This window comes from Pelodiscus sinensis, chromosome 10 (genome assembly GCF_052426305.1).
Source record: "Pelodiscus sinensis isolate ZL-2025 chromosome 10, ASM5242630v1, whole genome shotgun sequence".
NCBI classification, from domain to species: domain Eukaryota; kingdom Metazoa; phylum Chordata; order Testudines; family Trionychidae; genus Pelodiscus; species Pelodiscus sinensis.
In genome coordinates this window covers 45,382,209-45,405,353 of record NC_143061.1, presented here as the reverse complement: position 1 = coordinate 45,405,353, position 23,145 = coordinate 45,382,209, and the positions used below count along the sequence as shown (strand labels likewise).

Sequence of the window (23,145 nt, the reverse complement as noted above, 5' to 3'; positions counted from 1 at the left end):
GTTAGTATCGTGGCACAGAGTATAGCATAAAATAAAAGAGACCTTGCTAAAGGAATGAACAAATGAAAGTGCAGATTCTCATCCAGTATAGTATGACTCCATCAACTTCAATGCAATGACTGAACTTGTTGAGAATCAGATCCATAGTGTTTCTCAAAGCAAAAGTTTCCTTTAACTTGAAAAACAAGTATTATTCTGAAAAAAAAATCAGGGACTACTTTGACTGTGACTCTTTCCCAGGTTTGTCCCAGGCCATCTTCTGTTTCATTGGAATTCACTGTGTTTGAGGTTTGAAATACATTGTATAACTTATTTTATAAACATGCAATTCCTTTTTTAAATAAATTTGGTGAACATGTGAATTCACATAAAATAAATTAAAAGAATGGCTCCAGCATACTCTGTTACACTGCTAAATCCTTGAGTTGGATTATTTTGTATTTTATTATATGAATAAAGTGTATTTTATTATATGAATAAAGTGTAACTCCATTAGTATAGTGTGACCTAGCAGATATTCTCTGTTTGCAGATTCATGAATGAGAGAAATAAAGGGGACACTTTCCATTGCCTATATCTTCTTTTCCTCATTTGCATCTCAACCCATCCTAAACTCTGCTTTGATCAAATTCTTCTTTAGGTCTAAGAAACATAAAATGAAGATTTACCATTATATGGAAAACTCCGTACATTGGTTTATAGGTACTTAAGACATTTTTCTAAAATGAAAAAGGCCCTATTTAAGGTAACTCAGTCATAAAAAAAGGATTATTTTTAAAACCTCTTTATCACATGCATGTTTTTACTGGCAGAATTATCCATCAAACTATTTACTACTTAAAACTTTTGTTAAGTAAACACAGTTTGCTTTACATATTGATTTGTTGTGTATAATTGATTACTTTTATGGGTACAATTTTCAAGAGCAATCAATGTGAACAGAGTTAGGCCAACTGATCATTTTTAAAAATCTCATCTTAAAAAGTCACAATATTAAAATGCAAACATAGATGCAGTACTTGATACAATGGCAAAGGGTTAGGGTGAAGACATTACATATGAGCAGGGAGCTGCACCCCCTGCTCGTTACACTCACCAACCCCCCTCTCTGTGGACCCTTTCACAGCCAGAGAACCTGATGACATCATACTGTTGCATGGCAAGAAAACTTTTTATATAAAGAGATAAAAGAAAAAGTGTGTGAGACAGACAACATAGTGTCAGAGAGGATATAATAAGCATGGCTCATTATTGCCACTTAACACTATAAAGTATCTTTTATCAAAGAGAAAAGAAGGCTGTGTGAAAGAAGTGAAGGTGAAATTAAAAACAAGAGAGGACTACTGCAACAATGTACAAGACAACATCCCAAGTGATCCAGAAGTTTCAAGATGTAGTAGAAACCTCACCACGTAGTCTAGAAGAAATTTTCATCAATCATGGTATTCCTCAATATTTTCTTATCAAAACTGTTTGTAAGCAGATGTGTCCATGTCCAATAATGGGTGACAATTCATTCTTTTGCTGTTGGAAAATGATCTCTCCAATCTCTAAAATATGTTTACAGTCAGACATAATTAGTCCACTTGAGCCAGCATATGAAAAAATAGGATAAATCTGACATAACTTCAAACATTGAAAGAAGAACCAGAAGTGTATTCTGTCTCCAACAATGACTCATACCAGAAATTCAGGGGAAAAGTACAGAATGTTTATCCATCCCTGGCCTCCCCCCTCCCGGCTTCTAACAGTTGAGGTTTAGGGAGTACTCAGGGCATGGGACTGTACCACTGATAGGCCTATTCTCCATGGTCTTATCTAGTTAATTTTTGAATGTTTTGGCCATCATAACATACAATGGCAATGAGTTACACAGGTTAATTGGGCACTATGTGGCCACATCTATATTGCAACACTACTTCAGGATACTGGAGTATCCCGAAATAGCTATTTCACTTCTTCACAGCAAACCCGTTATTTCAGGCTCACTCTTCTGACATCCCTGTAAACCTCATTCCACAAGGAGTAAAGGATGTTTCAGAATAACAGGTTATTTTGAAATTTGGCACTGTGTAGACAGCACTAAATTATGAAATAAGCTATTTCAAAATAAGATCAAAATAAAATGTGCAATTTGCATAGCTGAAATTGTGTATCTTATTTTGAACTATGGGACAGTGTAGATGTAGCCTGTGAAAAAAAACCTTCTTTTTGCTTTTATTCATTCTGCTGCCTATCCAGTATGACTTTGTCTACACTGTGAGTTTTTGCAGCAGAAAATATGCTAATGAGGGACTCATTAGCATAAGTTGCAATATCATTAGCATATTTTCTGCCATTTCTTTTTGCGCAAGGGGTTTTTGTGCAAAGAGAAGCAATGTAGCCGCTTCCGTTTTGTGCAAATCCTGTTTTGCGCAAGATCCTTATGCCTCTCCCAGAGGCACACAAGAAACTACAAAATGTTAGACCTGGGGGTCTCCCGGAGAGGCATGAGGATCTTGTGCAAAATGGGACAGCCCAAGCACTTCCCCATGCAGCTGCCAGCTTGAGGGGGAGGTGCAGCATGCAGGAATCCTTGCACAAGGCTCCCAGAAGAACCCAGGCCCCAGCACCCACATAGTCCCAGCCACAGAGTGCTGCTCAGTCTGGGAAGCCATTCTGACTGCCTCTGCTGCAATGCAAACTGCATGTCCAAGCTGACATGTTTCTATAGCCTACAGGGCCGGTTTGGGGGGTCAATTTCAGTTACCCCGGGTAGGAACGGAGAATCCTAGATGAGGATGTGGACGTTAGCAGAGTGTGGGGGGTGCAGGTGGGATTCCAGTATGAGGGCATGGCTGTTAATGGGGGACATTCCAGCACAAGAAGATGGGGGTGTCAGGATGACGACTCAGTTTAATGTCTTTTATAGGATCCTGGTCTCTCTCTGGGCTCCTGGACACGGGAGGAGACACTATCAACTTGCTTGTACTGCATTGTCAACCACAAGCATTCAAAACTTATGAATCAGCCCTTCTCCTCCCACCCCCAAAAAGAGAATGGCTTCTTGAAATCACAGATAAAATTACATTTGGGGATCTTTTTATTTGGTAGCTGGTGTTTGAGGTCTTTGGCTGAACTTGGAAATGTTTTCTAGCTTTTCTCCACAAACCATGAGACCTAAAGTTTTCTTTTAAAAAAAAAGAAAAATAAAGAAAAAGAAGGCTGGGATTCTCTTCTAACACTATACAGCGACAAGCAAGCTGTATAATCTACTAAGTCAGAGCAATCACAGTTGATGGCAGTGCATGAGGCATCAAGTTTCCAGACTTGCCTTAATTCTAATAATATGGCTGAGCTCTCCAGAAACAAACAAAAAAACCAGCCCCATCTATCAGGAGGCTTGTGATCAAACCTGGAGAGTTGGCATCACTGATATCTAGTCACAAAATGAGTTAGTAGTGTTACAGCTTACACCGATAGGCTCTGCACACACCTCCTCCAGGGCACAAGGACAAGCTGGAAGTGGCAAGGAACTAGCAGCAGGAAGCCACTCTAGCCCTGCTGCACTACTGGTGGTGGTGGCAGGGGACCCCAGTGGGCTTTAAATCACCTAGGGGTGACAGGTGGGACTGGGGGACACATGGTGGGGGGAATGCATGGGCCAGCAGGAGGGGCCAGGAGACACCTGTAGGGGAAATGTATAGAGACCCCCCCCAAGAACCCTGCCAGAAAGGGGTGCACTTCTGCCCGCTAGGAGTATTTGAGAACTGGTGCTGCTCTAAGGTAAATTGAGTTTGAGACCCCTGTGCTAGACTTTCCTTAAGTTTGCTCCCTTTCCTATAGGATGTATTGATGGTGTCTAACGTGTACACAGAAGTACACATGCTGGAGCAGTGGGTTTGAACTACAGTGTATGACAGTATGCAAACTGCAAATCTGACTACAGGGACATTATTTTAGTAAGAAAAGGACTTTGTCTATAATAAGGCTCCACATTAACCACATATGTATGAGCCTGTGTACACTTTGCAAGTGGAACACTGACAATTAGACAGTGAGGGTATGCCTACACAGCAAAGTTATTTTGAAATAACAGCTGTTATTTGGAAATAACTGTACTAGCGTCTATACAAGCCAACTGCTATTTCAAAATTATTTCTAAATAGAGGGCCTCCAGCCCTTCCCAGGGTGCCCTGCTGGCCACTCTGGCCACAACCAAGAAAACTACTCTCTCTCCCCCTCTCCCCAGAGCCCTTAAAGGGGTAGAGTCTGGCCACAGTGCGTGTGCCAGCTCCAAGCGTGCCAGCCCAACAAACAGTCTGTCTTGCCCCTGACTCAGTGGCCCCAATATGAGCCAGCAAGCCACCAGCAGCCAGCCCTCCACTGGTCCCCAGGAGCAGTCTGCCAGCTCCCAGGAGCCTGTCAGGGGCTGGAAAAGGCAGGCGCCTTCTTGTTCCAGTGCGGAGATCATGGACTTCATTGAGGTTTGAGGGGAATCCTCCAAAGTCCATGATCTCCGCACTAGATGGAGGAATGCGGCTGTCTATGGTAGGATAGCTGCCAGCATAGCCAGCAAAGGCCACATCCGCACCCAGGAGCAGGTGCGGATGAAAATAAAAGAGCTTCGGCAGGCATATGCCAGGGACACAGGGGGCAGCTCTGTGATGTAGTGGGGGTACTTGCTGGGCTGTGGTGACCTCTGCTGTCTGGAGCAAGACCCAGCAGGGAAAACCTCGCTAGGCAGAGGTAAGGCCAAACTTGTCGAACCAGTGGCCAGACACCCCCCATGGAGAGGAACAAAGGAAGGTGAATGCTGCCCTGGACTGGGGGGCAGGGCTGCAAGGGAATTTAGTTGTTACTGTGGGAGAGCATGGAGGAGAGCCTAGGGAGAGGAGCTGGAGTTTAGGGGCCCAGTCTCCCCCCAACTCAAGGGGGCCTGAGGCATCCTAGCCCAGTTCTGTGACCAGACTACATCTGTGCTATGCTGTATCCTGGAGAGGCAATAAACTTCCTCTATTCCACCGGCTGGTGCAGTCTGTTTGTGCCATTTCGGGGTGCAGGAGACGGGGAACCCCCAACGCGCCGTCACACTGGTGTCAGGGGTGGGATGCACTGCACCCCGTGGATGAAGCTCCCAGCGGCAAGCGACAAGGCGCAGTAGAAGCAAAAGCCCTGGAGCCAGGCGTGCTGGAGACAGAGCGAAGCGGTTCCTGGGAATCGTGGGGCGCTGCAGCACTAGACTGGTGAGTCTGCACCGAGGGGCCCAGCGGGCAGATGGCCTACGCCCGACTCTTGAAGGCAGAGCTGGTGGGGCTGTGCAGAGAGAGGGGCTTGCCGGTGCGGAAAGCAACCAAGGCCCAGCTGATTACCCAGCTGGAAGAGAATGACCAGCCACGGGGCCAGGATCTTGTCCCCAGGGGAAGCAGCCAGACCCCCCCTGAGAGTGTGTCAGGCTCAGAGAAGGGGAGGAGCGCTGGAACCCACCGGAGAGATGAGACAGCGTCTCCCGGGAGGCCTGCAAGCCGTAGCCCATCTAGGGCAGGGGCCAGCCCAGCGGAGCTGCGGCGGCTGGAGATCCAGCTGCGGATGAAGGAATTGGAAGTACAGGACCGAGAGAAGGAGCGCCAAGATCGAGAGAGGGACCGCCAGGATCGAGAGAAGGAGCGCCAAGATCGAGAGAGGCAGCGACAGCATGAGCTGGCCATGGCAGAGCGGAGAACCTGCGGGGCCCCGGCTGCGCCAAGAGTGGATGGGCCCCAGAGTCCCGGGGATGCCAGGCGCTTGGAGAGGCTCACGGTGGCCCAATTGAAGGACGTGGGCGACATAGACGGGTTCCTCAGCTCCTTTGAGAGGGCCTGTGGGCTGCAACAGGTCCCCCCAGCTGACTGGCTGCAGGAGCTCATCCCCGCACTGAACCAGGAGGCGGCCGGAGTGCTCAGTCAGCTGGAGGACCTACAGCCAGGGGATTACAACCGAGTCAAGGAGGCCCTGCTGCACAAGTTCGGGCTGACCCCCGAGATGTACAGGAAGAAGTTCCGGGGGGTACAGAAAGGGCCACGGGAGACCTATGTGGACCTGGCCTCCCGCCTGGCGCAATACTGCCACAAGTGGGTCTCGGGAGTCGGAGCCCAGACCGCAGAGAAGCTGCTCAAGCTGGTCATGATGGAGCAGTTCTATGAAGCGTGCCCACCCAAACTGAGGCTGTGGCTCAAGGACCGGAGACCAGAGAACCCCCAGGAGGCCGGGAGAGTGGCGGATGAGTTCACGGAGAGCCGGTCCGGGGGTGAACGGGAGTCCCGGAGAGAAAGAGAATCGCGCAGAGACCGGTTCTCGGCGGAGCAACGGAGAGAGACACCTCCGAGGCGAGCCCCAGGGACCAGGACCAGTCGTCGATACCCCAGAAAACCAGCCAGAGCCCGGGCAGAGCCGACCCGAATGGGCCCACACAACCTAACTTGCCATCGCTGTGGGCAACGAGGCCACAAGAGGGCTCAATGCACCAGGCGCAAGAACAGGTCCCATGACCTGGGACGTTCCAGGGTTAACTGGCTGGGGCGGGAGGAAGGGCCGGCTGCCCCAGTGGCAGGGGCTGGCCGGCAAACCTCCGCTCGGGGAGGGGGAAGGATGCTCAGTGCACCTCCCCTGGGAGGTCTGACCCTCGGGAGACAGATTTATCCGTGCACCGGGTGGGGGCGGGGCGGCCCCTACGGAGGGACTGCCTCGTACCCCTGGAGGTGGATGGCAGGAAGGTGACGGGTTTCTGGGACATGGGGGCGGAGGTGACGCTGGCCCGGCCCGACATAGTGGCCCCAGACCGTATGCTACCCGACACTCAGCTGACACTGAGGGGCATAGGCGGCACCCCCTTTGAGGTACCTGTAGCCAGGGTGCATCTGAAATGGGAGGCCAAGGAGGGCCCCAAGGAAGTGGGGGTGCACCCGCACTTGCCCACCGATGTGCTAATGGGGAGTGACCTAGAGGAGTGGCCAGACAGACCCCACAGGACGCTGGTCACCACCCGTAGCCAGAGCAAGCGAGGGGCTTGCGGCCCGGAACTCGAGGAGGTTCCCCAACAGGGGGCCCAGGGCCCCGTCCCAGCAGACCTAGAGTTGGACCTAGGCAGTGGGGGGAACCACTGCCCTGTCCCAGCCCCAGCCGCTGAATTCCAGGCGGAGGTGCGAGTGGATCCCTCCTTGCAGGCCCTGAGGGACCGGGCTGACCTGGGTGCCGCTCAACCCCTAGGAGGAGATTGCCAGGAGAAGTTCCGGTGGGAGAGGGGATTTCTGTACCGGGAATGGCTTTCCCCCGGGACGGTAGGCAAGTGGGGGCTCCAGCGGCAGCTGGTGGTTCCCCAAAGGTATCGCCGCAAGCTGCTACACCTGGCCCATGACATCCCGTTCTCGGGACACCAGGGGATCCGGCGCACGCGGCTGAGGCTGCTCCAAAACTTCTATTGGCCGGGGATGTTTGCAGCTGTCCAGCGGTACTGCCGGTCCTGCGACTCCTGCCAACGAGTGGGGAAGGCCCAAGACAGGAAGAAAGCTGCATTGAGACCCCTGCCCATCATAGAGGAGCCTTTCCAGAAGGTGGCGATGGATATTGTGGGGCCCTTCAACAGAGCGACCCGGACAGGGAAGAAATACATCCTGGTGGTGGTGGACTTCGCCACCCGCTACCCCGAGGCCGTGGCCCTGCCCTCCATCGAGGCAGACACGGTGGCAGACGCACTGCTGACCATTTTCAGCAGGGTGGGGTTTCCCCAGGAGGTTCTCACGGACCAGGGATCCAACTTCATGTCGGCCCTGCTCCGGTGCTTGTGGGAGAAGAGTGGGGTGCAACACACCTGGGCCTCGGCGTATCACCCCCAGACCAACGGGTTGGTGGAGAGGTTCAATGGGACTCTGAAGCAGATGCTACGGACCTTTATGCACAAACACCCGCAGGACTGGGACAAGTACCTACCCCACCTGCTGTTTGCGTACAGGGAAGTGCCCCAGGAGTCCACGGGGTTCTCGCCGTTCGAGCTGTTATATGGGAGGCGAGTGAGGGGCCCCCTGGACTTATTGAAAGACGAGTGGGAGGGGAAGGTCTCCCCGGAGGGTGAGCCGGTCGTGGAATACGTCCTGACATTCCGGGAAAGACTTGCCGAGCTCATGGGCCTGGCCAGAGAGAACCTGAGCAGGGCCCAGAGGAAGCAGAAGGTCTGGTACGACCGCAATGCACGGGCCCGCGCCTACGCTACCGGGGACCAGGTGATGGTCCTGATCCCCGTGCGGAAGAACAAGCTGCAAGCCGCCTGGGATGGCCCCTTCAAGGTGGTTAAGCAGCTGAACGAGGTGAACTACGTGGTGGAGCTGACGGGCCGGACGCGCGGCCAGCGGGTATATCATGTTAACATGATGAAGCCGTACTGGGACAGGGAGAACTTGGTGCTGGCCGTGTGTAAGCCCTGGGAGGAGCAGGGGGAGGATCCCCTGGTGGGCCTGTTCCCTGGGACCGGAGAGGACTCTTCGCTGGAGTCAATTTCCCTCTCGGACCAGCTCACCCCGGCCCAGCAGGCCGAGATCCGGGAGGTGCTGCGCTCCCACCAGCAGCTGTTCTCCAACAAGCCGGGTCTCACCAACCTGGCTGTCCACCGGGTGCAGACGGGCACTCACCCCCTGGTGCACTGCTCCCCATTCAGAGTCACAGGGAAAACAGCCCAGGACCTGGAGAGAGAGGTCCAGGACATGTTGGCCCTGGGGGTGATCCAGCCGTCCTCCAGCCCCTGGGCCTCTCCCGTGGTGCTGGTTCCCAAGAAGGACGGGTCGATCCGGTTCTGCGTGGACTACCGGAAGCTCAACGCCATCACGGTGTCCGACGCCTACCCGATGCCAAGGCCCGACGAGCTCCTGGACAAGCTTGGGGGAGCTCGCTATCTCACCACCCTGGACCTAACCAAGGGCTACTGGCAGGTGCCGCTAGACCAGGAGGCCAGACTGAAATCGGCTTTCATCACGCCGCTGGGGCTCTATGAGTTCCTGGTCCTACCCTTTGGCCTCAAAGGGGCGCCGGCCACCTTCCAGCGCCTGGTGGACCAGCTGCTGAGGGGAATGGAGAACTGTGCCCTAGCGTACATCGATGACATCTGCGTCTTCAGCCAGTCCTGGGAGGACCACGTGGCCCAGGTCAGCCAGGTACTGGATCGGCTGAGGGAGGCTGGGCTGACCGTAAAGGCTGGGAAGTGCAAGGTTGGAATGGCCGAAGTGTCCTACCTGGGCCATAAGGTGGGGAGCGGCTGCTTGAAGCCAGAGCCGGCCAAAGTGGAGGCCATCCGGGACTGGCCTGTGCCCCAGACCAAGAAGCAGGTCCAGGCTTTCATTGGGATGGCGGGGTACTACCGGAGGTTTGTGCCCAACTTCAGCTCCATCGCTGCCCCGATCACAGAGCTGTGCAGGAAGGGGAGGCCCGACAGGGTGGTCTGGACGGAGCAGTGCCAGAGGGCTCTCTGTGCACTGAAGGGAGCCCTGGCCAAGGCCCCAGTGTTGGTAAACCCAGACTTCGACAAGCCCTTTATCGTGTTTACGGACGCCTCGGACACCGGGCTGGGGGCGGTGCTGATGCAGGCGGACGAGAAAGGGGAACGTCACCCCATCGTGTACCTGAGCAGGAAGCTGCTGCCCCGGGATCGGAGCTACGCGACCGTAGAGAGGGAATGCCTGGCCATGGTGTGGGCCCTGCAAAAGCTGCAGCCGTACCTGTTTGGCCGGCGTTTCACGGTGTTCACCGACCACTGCCCCCTGACCTGGCTGCACCAGATGAAAGGGACGAACGCCAAGCTGCTGCGGTGGAGCCTGCTCCTGCAGGACTACGACATGGAAGTGATCCACGTCAAGGGGAGTGCCAACATCATCGCCGACGCGCTGTCCCGTAGCGAGGGGCCCGAACTTCCCCAGGTCACGAGTGGAGTGACCCTGCTCAGTTCGCTCTCGGAGGGGGGAGAACTGTGACGTAGTGGGGGTACTTGCTGGGCTGTGGTGACCTCTGCTGTCTGGAGCAAGACCCAGCAGGGAAAACCTCGCTAGGCAGAGGTAAGGCCAAACTTGTCGAACCAGTGGCCAGACACCCCCCATGGAGAGGAACAAAGGAAGGTGAATGCTGCCCTGGACTGGGGGGCAGGGCTGCAAGGGAATTTAGTTGTTACTGTGGGAGAGCATGGAGGAGAGCCTAGGGAGAGGAGCTGGAGTTTAGGGGCCCAGTCTCCCCCCAACTCAAGGGGGCCTGAGGCATCCTAGCCCAGTTCTGTGACCAGACTACATCTGTGCTATGCTGTATCCTGGAGAGGCAATAAACTTCCTCTATTCCACCGGCTGGTGCAGTCTGTTTGTGCCATTTCGGGGTGCAGGAGACGGGGAACCCCCAACGCGCCGTCACAAGCTCCCAACCAGGGGTGCACACACCAAGCTGCCCCTATTTCAATGCCCTGGAGCACATCCTGGGGGGTGGGACTGTCTGTGCCCCGCAGGTAGCTGTCAACCCTGGGGTAAAGGGCCCTGACCAGGGCATCAAGGAGGAGGAGGAGGAGGAGGAGAGCCAGGAGCTGCAGCAGACCAGACGGAGCATGCTGAGCAGCCAGGACCCCTGAGCCACCCCAGCAGACCTGTCGCCATTGTCATCTGAGGCCAGGGAGGCAACAACAGGTGAGTGCCATCACTGTCCCCTTATGCAGGGTAGGGGACGGAAACCAGGGACTGCGTGTGTGGGCCTTGTTGTCCATGGATCACGCAGCAACCTGTGCATGTGCGAGCATGTGCCATGCCACCCCTGGGCATGTGGCCCCAGCTGGCTGCCACAGAGGGGCCTTACCCTGTTAGCCACATGCTTGTGTGAAGAGGCATGACCTTCTCCTGACTCTGGGGTGGGGGACAGCAGGAAACTCTCCCTCCACAAGACCACTCTACACAGAAGCAGGGGACTTTCCCTCCCCCCCCCCACACACACTATATATAGCACAGGGGCATGGGTGTGGTCTCGGAGCAGCTCCCCCTCCTGGGGATAGCAAGACATTCCGAACATGGCCTCTGTGGAAGCACATTGGCTCTGATGGTGCAGGGAACGGTCATCCTTACCTTGCAGAGGGGGGCTGGGCTTCACCCACTGTCCCCCCATGAATTACTGACCACTTCTCTTGTTTCTCCACAGCCTCACCAGCTGTGCTTGCAGGGTGCACCACACCACTCGGGACATGCTCCCGCACCCAAGGGCTCTGCAGGACCACCCGTGCAGTGGAGGAGTACCAACAGCAGCACCTGGGGGCACTACAAGCCCTGCCCTCACCCTCCAGCACTGGGTGTAAGAAGACCTGCAGCTCCGGCGGGAGCAGCTTGCCCAGGGCCATGCCATCTGCCAGCACCTGCAGACCGTGGTGCAGAATGTGTTGCCTCCTGCTGGTCCAGCTCCTGCTGCCTCCCCAGCTACCACTCCTCCTCCCACTCCTTCTGCCCCTCCCACTTCTCCCTCCACATCCTCTATCCCCTCCCCAACCCCCTGGAGACACGGAGGCCCCCACACCTGTGGTGCTGGGAGACAGCTGGCCTGGCAAGACCCCCAACCCTGAACCCTGAGCTTTTCCTCCCCCTTCTTCCCCTTGCTTCTGCCTTCCAGCTCCCTCCTCCCAGGTTTCCCCCTCCCCTCTCCCATCCACTCCCCTCCCTTCTCCCGCCTCCTTTCCCCAGTCTCACCAGAGTTTCATTCTCCCCCGCCAGTTTTATTAAATAAAGAGACTTTGTGTTCATGAAAATACGTGTATTTTCTTTGACATCAGGAAGGTGGGTTAGGGAGGGGTAAGTGGAAGGAGGTGAGGGAGGAATGAGGCACAAGCCTCTAGTGGGGCACACAAGGGAGACTGTTAGTGCTCCTCAGGGTGGAAGCTCTCCTGCAGAGCCTCCTGGATACTGACAGCCCCACATTGGACCTCCCGGATGGCAGCCTGCAGAAAGTGAGCCAGGCTCAGAGCAATGTGTCCAAGAGAAGCACTAGAGTGCCCAGGGGCAGCTCTGGCTCCATGTTGCAGAGTGCTGTGGTGTCCCGAGTGAGGGCAATCAGAGCATGCAGAGAAAAAAATGCTTTGCTGTTCTTCATCAAGGTAGGCAAGCAAGCAGGGAAACCTGAGAACCGGCTGTTCAGGAGAGCGGGGGGAGTCCCTTTAAGCACAGGCCTGAGATAACCTCAGGCAGCAGCCACAAAAAGTAACTCCTGACCTGATTCCCTGCCGAAACTGGTTCCGGCCAACGTTAAATATGATTCAGTGTCCACTCAGTGTGGATGGGCTATTTTAAAATAGCCAAATGCTATTTCGAAATGCATTTTGTGTGTAGATGCGTTATTTCGAAATAACTTATTTTGAATTAACTATTTCAAAATGAGATATTTCAAAATAACACTGTAGTGTAGATGTACACATGCTAGCCTGGGTTTCCCAACCTCTGGGTCGGGACCCAAATATGGGTCGCCATTACATTTCAAAAGGGTCGCCAAGTGTCTCTCCAGGTGGCTCTTCCCCCCACCTCCTCTTCTTTTTGAATTGTCTTGGGCCACCAAATCTTTCTGAATTGTCAAAACGGGTTCCCATTTGGAAAAGGTTGGGAACCACTGTGCTAGACCATTCAGAAAGTTGACCTGTTCCGTTAAATGTAATGAACTTACTTCAAAAGTTGGCCCATTAACTTAAAGAGATAAGTATGTGCAACCAAAACCTGCTCATCCTTTTCCAGAATGTTCATTCTGTTCCCTCCTCCAGAACTCAGAAAGATAAAGAAACAAGGACTTTACACATCAAGCCAACTGTAACTACTTAGAGTGTTTTCTGCTTTAAACTCTACGATGTGTAATGTGGAACATCAGGAAGATACACTAGTGAACTCTCCCCCTCTAATGGGAAACAGTTGAGGGTTTTACCAAATCTGTCACTTTTTAAATGAAAACATGAAAAAGGCTAAGATAAAACAAAACAAAACAAAATTGAAATAATGCTCTTTGATTCAGATGCCGAAAATTGTTCCGCAAGGAACGGAAAAGCTGATGGGGAAAAAATAAAATGAAATCTTATGGTGCTTGTAGCAGCCCAAGCAGACATTCTTCCCTATAATCCTCTTACTCTCCTCTTTGCTCAAAAAAAAAAATCCCTTCACTGATCGTTTGTAGAGTCTTGGGAATCTAGGATGTTTAAACAAGTGGTTTCCATTTCTATTTCAGGATAACTTGTGATTGTCCCAGCCAGCTCTTCACTCATCTGGGCTGAAGTGTACAGTAGTTTATCAAAAAAGGTGAATTTGGAGGTTTCCCAAACAAGATTAATATTGGTGGGGCAGTCAAAAAGAAAAGACAATGTTTTGTGTGACAGCAGGTTTAGAGCACAAGGAAAATAAATGTTTGATGGCACTGTATTAACAATAAATTAATCTGGTACATTCAATATTTCCAGTTTCTTTTCAAAATTTGTGAACGTCTTAAAAGCACACTAAAAATTGAGAAAAATATTTGATGGCAGGGGAGAGAACATTTGAGTAATATACTTTGCTAGTTAATTTCTGTATACCCTTTGGATTTATAGCAAGAGCTTTTGCTCTGAAAACTCTATTTCTGCAGGCTCCACATCTTCTAATCTCACATTGGTGACATTAGATTGTTGCCATGGAAATATGTAATGATGACACAAATTAAAGTGCCAGAGGCATGTATTATCCATTGATATTAATGGGATGTCCTGCTGCTGATCCAAATCAATTGTATGGCTTTCCTGTTTCACTGTAGCATGGCTTGAGAAGAATAGAGGGACTACCAGCAAACTGTTTTTAAACACATGTGTTTTATAGCAAACATAGCAAGAACGGTTATTAAAGAAACAAGTTAACATTGAATACAACCAGTCAATTCTTTGCTGCAAAGTTTTATTTTGAAATAGGAGTATGTTAAACTGGAAATAATGAACATTGCACCTCAAGGAAGAATTTCCAGATGAATAATCGTTTGTGCTGCAGTTCATGAACGTTTTCATGAATGAAACAGTAATCAGCCACATGCTCACAAACAACAAACAATAACACAGCAGGAAAAACAGCAGAGGAAACTTGCCAAGTTTATTCCCCAAAATATGTGTATTTTGACCATATCTAAAGTTAATTGATTTGCATAGTACGTGACATGGTTAACATTTTTAAAAATTGCACTTCTGTCTGATTTTTCCACCTAAGATTAGTGACAAATGATTGGTCTCTAGTTAATTAGTTAAGCATTTGATAGCACTTTGTGTTTGACTTACCAGTGCCCTTTGCTGTTTGCTTTCAAAACAACAACAAGAAAGAATGGCAAAATAGGAAAATGTGACTAACATAATAAATATTGGCAGGTGTAATAGCTGAAAATACTCTGAACTAACTTCTTCAGTTGACTGGATTTATGGTATGCCTTTAAACATGATTACCTATGAAAAGTCTGGTGAACACCTCTCCTGAAAGATAGTTCAACCATAAGACCGTTTTACTTGTTTTTTCCTTCCCTTAGCCAGATGACAAAAAGTTAAAGTCTATTGTCAATAAAATGCTCCCCAAAGATATAATGATGGTCTGTATACATCTTAACTTGCATGACACCATTAACACTGTACTCAATTTAATTAAGCTTACCTTACTTAAAAAATTAATTTTTAGGAGAAAAATAAAGTGTTTCATTTCTAGTCACTATTTTAAAATTGCCATGAATTATTATTTTGTTTTCTGGCTCTGAAATATTCCCTTATTTAGAGAAGCTCTGTGCACCCAACTCTCAGGCGAAGCTAATATCTCCATAAGAGGAAAAACTTAACTTTCTCATTGGCCTGATCCAAAGCTCACTGGAGTTGATAAGAGTCTTTCCGTTGACTTAAGAGGACTTTGGATCACGTCCTTTGTGTCAGGTTAACAAGTGTGTCTGGCTTCAGGTTTTATATCTGTGTATATGTTGATTTAATGTAATACATTTTGGCTCACTTCTTTGCACTTTTCAAAACACTTAAGAGCACAAGGATGAGGGCCCATGTTAGAGGCTCAGAGCCATCTGCAGGCATCAGTAAAATTAACTTAAGTGTGAAATCCCCAATAATGAGGTTTCCTGAAAAGAATCCTATGTACACCTGGAGCTGGACAGCCTAAAGGAAAATATGGCAGTGCTTACATTTCACTTGTGTTTGTGTTTTTTTCTTAACTCTTTCTCCCTAGAGAATGTACATTCTGAAAGATACACATTAGAAAAATACTAAGTTTGCTTGTACAATAATAAGGTTTGACATCTAAATGATGCTGTTTATCAAGGTATTTTTAAGTCCCTCAACCATGTTTTTTCGAGAGTGGCTGGAATAAATGCTAACGTTTATTGAAACTCAAATTCTAAAAGAGACAATGTGCACATTCATTATTTTGAATGAATTCTTTTCCTCCACCATCACTCAGGGTGTGTCTAGACAGCATGGCTCCATCAACGGAGCCAGGTAGATGAGTGTACTCGACAAAGGGAAATGAAGTGGTGATTTAAATAATCGCTGCTTCATTTACATAAAAATGGCCACCGTGCTGTGCCAATCAGCTGATTGTCGGCACACCACAGTAGTCTAGACGGGGATCAGCTGACTCCAGAACCCTTTGTTGTCAGATCCTTTACTCCTCATGAAACAAGGCTTACAGGATCTGATGACAAAGGGTTCTGTGGTTGGCTGATCCCTGTCTAGACTACCATGCTGTGCCGACAATCAGCTGATCGGCACAGCACGGTGGCCATTTTGATGTAAATGAAGTGGCGATTATTTAAATTGCTGCTTCATTTCCCTTTGCTGAGTACACTCATCTACATGGCTCCATCAACGGAGCCATGTAGTCGAGACACACCCTCAAATCCTGCAGAATTTTAGTTGACTAATAAACACACATCAGGTTTCTAAACTTAAAAAATATATAAAACTTCTATCCAAATAAAGGGTAGGAACTCACTCCTTGCCTCTGCTTTCTTGTCCCTGATTTGATCTTCCATCATGACATTCAAGGCTTATCTATGGAGTGTAGCAGTGAACCTGCTGGGTTTGATTTTTAAAGCACACTAATATGTTGCATATTAATTGGTCTCTATAGACCAAGTGGTGTGCACTGACATTCCTTCATGTGCTTTAGTGCTATTTCAAACAGTATTACACTAAAGAGTGCAAGAAAACTGTTAATGCACACCAGCAGGATTTACAGAGACCAATTAATGCACAACATGTTAGTGTGCATTGCTGGTTTGTGGAGACAAGCCCTCAAGAGTCATTTCTGTCGAATCCTATTGGTTTAGACCTATGAAATTCTTCCAACTTTTCCAAAGTGGTAGTTGAGGTGCTGCTGCTACCAATACACTGTAAGGAATCCCAAGAAGCAGTTGTTTTCAGTTCAGCTCAAAAACCAAAATAAACTCATTTGATTAAGACAGTCTGAGCAATTATTTTGTTGATTGTTACTTAAAGTCATCTTCTGTCTAACTGCCCCACTTTTGTGTGTTCCGGTATGCACACAGTGAGTAGCTAGCACAGGAGGGGATTAAAGGAATGTGTCCATATTTTAAACATCGCATGGCTTCTTTCACTAACATCCTCTGATATTTCTAGCATCAAATCCTTTCTGTATTCCATCATTGTTCGCTGTATATTTATAGAGCAGAGTCCCATTGTGATTGATGCTGGGCAAATATGAGCAAGAGACAGGCTCTGTCCCCCTCTTTACAAATCTGGGAGCAGAAACTACTGGCCCAGTTTTCAGGAAAATTCAGCACAGTAGGTGCAAGTTAGCTACAGAGCATTTCTGAAAAATCAGCCTCCAACTCCAGGTTCTGAGCACTTGTAAATCTTCCCCAGGCCTCTTTTTCAAGTTTGGCCTAAGTGACTTGCCCAAAGTCATACATCAACTCTGGGGCAGAGCTGGGAATTGAATCTAGAGACCAAAAAATCCCAGTGCAAAGCCTTAAACTCACATTACTGCAGTAACCCAACTGTAATCAATGGGCCTATTCCTGAAAGAATAGTGAGCCTTTGAACAATCAGGGCTGACTCCTCCCACCCCAACTGTTTTTGTTGTGTTGTTTGATTGTTCTCAAAGGTTTCTGCCTAAAAACAGATGGGCAAGGAGAAAAAGCAGGGGACTGGGAGACTGAATCTGTTTTCAGGTTTCCAAAACAATTCCCTATAAATGCAGCTGAATCACCAGCCTGACAAGGCAAAGGGTTTAAATAAGGGAAGGCTGATGCCACCATCGCTGCTGGAGCTGGACAGATGTGGGGGGGGGGAGGGGGAAGCAAGGGATGAAGCACCCCTTGGCTGGAAGTGGTTTCTATTATATCCAGGGTTTACAGTTTCGTGCAATAGCTCTCAGCACACACCCCTCCCTGCCACTGTACAAATTGTTCCAACCTCTTACCCTAGTATTACTAGAAAAGTGCCCTATAAAGCACCTTAGGTCTTACCACAGAAACTTCCGGAAAACAAAACCACCCATAGACAGCTCAGAATCCAGGGTGAAAAATGAGGATCATAGTGAAGCAAGGCAAAGGAGAAGTGTTCCTCTGGAAGGCTGGGCCTGGAGCAAGTCCCCAGGCTGGGCAAAGCCACTGTCACACTTGCCTGTTAAAAGCAAAGACATGGCAGGGTCAGCTAGTTTCCTCTGCAGCGGGTAAAGGACAAGTGTGAAAGCAAGTTCAGTGACTGGGGGGGGGGGGGCACTAATTCTCTGATTTGGCACAAAAAGAATTAAAATAAAAATTAAGCATCTGAAAACTAGAGCGAGGTGAGAGATTTCTCTACCACTGGGCTTTGGCTCTTTGGTAAACTGAGGCATCATTAAAGAAAGAGAGAGGAAGAGAGGGAAGGAGAGTACATACACGTATACCCCTCTCCCTCTCTGACACACACACACACACACCCCTCTCTCCCTTTCTCTGACACACATATACACACCCCTCTCCTTCCCTCTCTCTGACACCCCCGTATCTGATTGACACACACACACCCACCTCTCTCTCTCTTCCTTTCTCTGACACTTTCCTCTCTCTCTCTCTTTCTTGGACCCCCCCTCTTTCTCTGACACACACACACACACACACTCTAACACCCTCCCCCCTCTCTCTCCCTTTCTCTGACATCCCCTCCCTCTCTTTCCCTCTCTCTGGGTATGTCTGCACTGCAGAGATTTTCTGGAAACACGACTGTTTTTCCAGAAAAAATACACTTACATCCACACTGCAATTGCGTTCTTTCGACAGGAAGTCGAAAGAACACAGGGGTTTTCTGACAGCTGTAAACCGCTTTCTATGAGGAAGAAGCCTTTTTCTGAGAGAGCTCTTTCAGAAAAAGGTGTGTGTGTGTACACAGGAAAGAGAGGGTTTTTTTGTTTGTTTGTTTGTTTTCCAAAAGAAGAGGCCTCAAGGAAAAAAAAAAACAGGTGCCTTAGTGGCTGCTCCTTCCATAGTAATCACAACTTAAATGTGAGATAGAGACCAATAAATGTGGAAGCTATCTTGCGAAAAAGCAGATCACTTTTTCAATGTGCTTTTGCTGTGTGGACCCTTTCTTTTGAAATAAGTTTTTCCTGAAGATCTCCTCCAGAAAAGCTTCTTCTGAAAGAAGCCTGCAGTCAAGACATACCCACACACCCCTTTTTCTAACACCCCCTCTCCCTTTCTCTGACCCACACACTGCTCTCTCTCCCTTTCTCTGATGCACACACCCCCCTCTCACACATACACTCTCTCTCTCTCTGACACACAACCCCTCTCCCTTTCTCTGATGCACACCCCCCCCACATACACTCTCTCTCTCTCTGACACACACCCCCTCTCCCTTTCTCTGATGCACACCCCCCTCACACACACTCTCTCTCTGACATACACCCCCTCTCCCTTTCTCTGATGCACACCCCCCCTCACACACACACTCTCTGACACACACCCCCTCTCCCTTTCTCTGATGCACACCGCCCTCACACACACACTCTCTCTCTCTCACATACACCCCCTCTCCCTTTCTCTGATGCACCCCCCCTCACACACACACTCTCTGACACACACACCCTCTGCCTTTCTCTGATGCACACACCCCCTCTCACACATACACTCTCTCTCTCTCTCACATACACCCCCTCTCCCTTTCCCTGATGCACACCCCCTCTCACACACACACACTCTCTCTGACACACACCCCCTCTCCCTTTCCCTGATGCACACCCCCTCTCCCTTTCTCTGATGCACACACACACCCCTCACCCACACACTCTCTCTCTTTCTCTGACACACACCCCCACTCCCTTTCTCTGATGCACACCCCCCTCTCTCACACACTCTCTCTCTCTGACACCCCCCCCCCCCCTGCACACACACACACACTCTCTGACACACACACCCCTCTCCCTTTCTCTGATGCACACCCCCTCTCTCTCTCTCTCACACATACACTCTCTCTCTCTCTGACACACACCCCCTCTCCCTTTCTCTGATGCACACCCCCCCCCCCCCTCACACATACACTCTCTCTGACACACACCCCCTCTCCCCCCCACACACACACCCCTCTCCCTTTCTCTGATGCACACCCCCCCCTCACACACACTCTCTCTCTGACACACACCCCCTCTCCCTTTCTCTGACACACACCCCCCCTCACACATACACTCTCTCTGACACACACCCCCCCTCACACATACACTCTCTCTGACACACACCCCCCCTCACACATACACTCTCTCTGACACACACCCCCCCTCACACATACACTCTCTCTGACACACACCCCCCCTCACACATACACTCTCTCTGACACACACCCCCCCTCACACATACACTCTCTCTGACACACACCCCCTCTCCAACGCCCCTCTTCCTTTCTCTGACACTCCCCTCACCTCCTCCCCCAGACTCGCACCTGAAAACACACGTTCACACTCTCACAAAGCACACCCCCTTCTTTAAGGACACCTGCGCTGTTTGTGTCCGCCCCGCTCCCTTGCGGAAGACAGGGGCCGGGTCTCCGCGAACGCTTCTCCGCGGTGTGCGCTGAACAGAAGCGAGCCGCGCTCTCTCGGTGAGGCCGGGGGACTCGCGGAGCACGGGCCCGGAAGTAGTTCCGGCACCCACTCGGCGCTGGGCACGGCGGGCTGGCGCCAGGAAGCTTTGCGCGGGCTGCGGCTCTGACCCTGTCTCTGCCGCGCCCGGGCCTGTGAGCGCCGGGGCCGGCCAGCGGGCCGGGCCGGAGGGGTGACACGTGAGCGAGTCACTGCTCAGCCCACGCGCCAGTCGTGGCAGCAGATCCGCCGCCGGAGCGCCGGGCCCCGTGCAGTGGCTGTTTGCTGCGGGCAGAGGGCAGCATTGGCTTTGCACAGCGGAGGAGCCCAGAAAGCGGCCGAGGCAGGCCGGAGGCGAGGGGCGAGCGGAGTGACAGGTTGCCGCTTTCCAGAGGCGTTAGCGCGCAGCCGGGGTAAAATTCTGTCGCTCCTCCGGCAAAACTTCGCCTGGTTCCGAGGGCACGTTCGAGGAGGAGACAAATAGTGTGTGGAGGTGAAGTTCAGATCATGCCCGGAAAATAAACCCTCCTCTGGCTCCCAGCCTCGCTCACGTTTGCCAGACACAAGCCGAGTTACCGCCGGTTTGCACAGATACAGGACTCACTTGACTTCTTACCTATCAGTCCTTTGCGAGGGGGAGAAAAAAAGGCTGCCGCATACATTCGAGACTATGGGGTTGGCATACTGTGTAAGTGAGGTGCTAGCCATTCCCTTTATTTCCTTGTGACATCAAATCCCAATGAACCAACCGGCAGTTACTATCCAGTTCCAGAATGCATGGCGCACAGCCGTGCTAAGTGCCCCGACCCAACAGCTGTTGCAAACCTTTAACAAGGCAGGACTAGCTATCAGATTTACTCACGTGAGTAAGGCTTGTAAGACGGGTCCAAAGCTTCCACATCTAAGAGGGTGCATAGGGCGAATAACCTGACGTGGGAGTTTGCTCTCGATTCGGCTCAGACAAAAATCCTGCTGACGCCGATGGGCCTCTCCCGTTCCCACTGACAGAACTGGAGGATCAAAGCCTTCGTTTGTATTGTGACCAAAAGGAAGTTCTTCAAAAACTGCCAAGTGTCGCCCCACTCGCTTGCGTTTTATGTCAGAAAGAATTAAAGGTTCTTACACAACAGTTTAAAAAAATCTTCACAGGCTGTCGCTGAGAGACGTTTCCTCAATGAATTACACTCGGAAGGCTATTTAGAGCATCAGCTCAGATTTAAACACAGGATGGATCACCAGGGGGGTGAACTAAAGGGTCAAGTCCCTCTCCTGGTTTCAGGTCGGGCAAGAAGGGCAGAAAGACAAAGCAACGGGCCTCTGCGCAGCCAAGCCTACCCTTCCAGAGCAGGGATGCTGAGTGCGGGCAGAAAGCATGTGCCGAAAAGCAGGATCAGGCCCCGAGTTCTCCAGAGCTCACCCGCGTTTGCCAACATTGTCATTCAAACGGGACTTGCCTCAACCTTCCTCGCCCAGGGTCCAATCTAACCGCTACAGCCCGCTCGTGACTAGTGCGTTTAACTTTAGGTGCACCCGCCAACGCACTGAGTCACGCCGCAAACACAGCACCAGGCTGTCAGCAGGTACTAACCAGCTACAGTCACTCCCTGCCCCACTCCCGCTTCTTAAATTTTTCCTACAACGCTTGAATCCCCACCCAAGCGAGTAATTCGGTCGTTCTCCCATTGAATTAGGGCTGTTCATCTGAGCACAAAGGTACAGTCTTAGGCATTTGGAGCACAACCCCTGAATGCACTAGCCTGAAGAAAGGGGTGTTCGGCATCTCCCAGGATCGAGTCGTCGGGACCCAATCCTTCTATAAGGCGAACCCCTCTTTGATTTCAGGGCGGGTTTGGGGTTCCTCGTCCTCGTTCCTCGTTAAAGCAAAGATATGTATGCTTGGGCCAAGCTGGAGTGAGAAAATTCCTCGTTTCACATCGTTTGACTGCTACAAGGAGAGCAAAGGCTCAGATTCCTTAGGAGCCGCCTCTGGGCTCTCTTGCTGTCACCGTCTATCCCGCTGCTGCAAACCCAAACCTGTCGTTTCGCAAGCTGTGATTTCACTACCCAGAGCTCTTGCATCGGACTGTAGAAAAGCCCCCGCGCGCACACGCTCTGTGGGTAAGGAAATGGTGGCAGCTGGCTCGATATTTTAAATGATTGCTCTGTCTCCTCACAACTCGAGGATCCGATTCTGCAGTCCGCATGCAAGCACAGCTCCTGCGGACTCCCTGGAATGCACTCCATTGGATTTCCCCTGACGGCTGGTGCAAAAAGCAGCCTTGGGTTTTACAATATTAACGCAGTCTCGACAGTAGTCCTATCTAGTTCAGATCTGGCAGAGACTGCAGCCTGATAAACCAATGGTAAAATCAAGGGCACCACTCAGGTAGCCCGGCTGTTTACAACACCCGGTTGCAAAGTGCTAACGCCATAGTTAATTGCTTGGTACAAAAAAGTCGTTGCAAACACCCTTGGTAAAACCTAAGCCCGGATTTTGGGAGCTAAAGTCCCCAGGCTGACCTGCCATTCCCTGAAATCTTCAGGGGGTAGCCCAATTAGTCTGTACAGGATAAACTTTTAAAAAAAACAAATAGTCTGGTCGCACTTTATAGACTAACAAAACATGTAGATGGTATCATGAGCTTTCGTGGGCACAGCCCATTTCAGAGACTGCGGCGGGCCGGACCGGCTTCCCAGTCACTCCTGCGGGAGAAAGAAGCTCCGGGTTCGGAGTTAAACAGTGTGAGAGAGAAATCAAAGCGTCTGGCTTCCTACCCCAACCCTCAGCACAGGCCTTGCCCAGCACTATACAGATCGGGGCTGCTGCTGAGACATAGCCCTGCTCCCAGTGAGGTCAATGCAGCGATGTTATAATGACTCTGGCGGCAACAGGATTTACTCCTGGGCACTCGGAGCTTAAAACCGGGCAACCTGTGGCCCTCGGTACTGATGTACCTCCGAAAGTCCCCTGGCTGGCAATGGCCCACGGGCGGTCCAGTCTGTGGGATCAGACAGGGCTGCTAGTTCAGCGATCTCTTCGGTGAACGCTTCGCTTCAATAATGACCGCGCGGCTCTGCC

At 50.7% G+C, this 23,145-nt stretch overlaps 1 long non-coding RNA gene across 3 annotated transcripts; it reads right to left on the bottom strand.

Annotated features, from left to right (window-relative positions):
• LOC112546105 (uncharacterized) lies at positions 1-22,580 on the bottom strand. 3 transcript variants are annotated; one of them, XR_016350368.1, is made up of 3 exons: positions 19,981-22,580; positions 17,479-17,635; positions 1-642 (listed from the first exon to the last, which is right to left on the bottom strand). It is a non-coding gene; the product is annotated as an uncharacterized LOC112546105 (long non-coding RNA). The 3 variants fall into 3 exon arrangements; XR_003089736.3 differs by lacking the exon at positions 1-642 and adding an exon at positions 720-1,550 and having other exon boundaries at positions 19,981-22,576; XR_003089735.3 differs by lacking the exon at positions 1-642 and adding an exon at positions 720-1,550 and having other exon boundaries at positions 20,683-22,570.
• Positions 22,581-23,145: the final 565 nt, after the last annotated feature.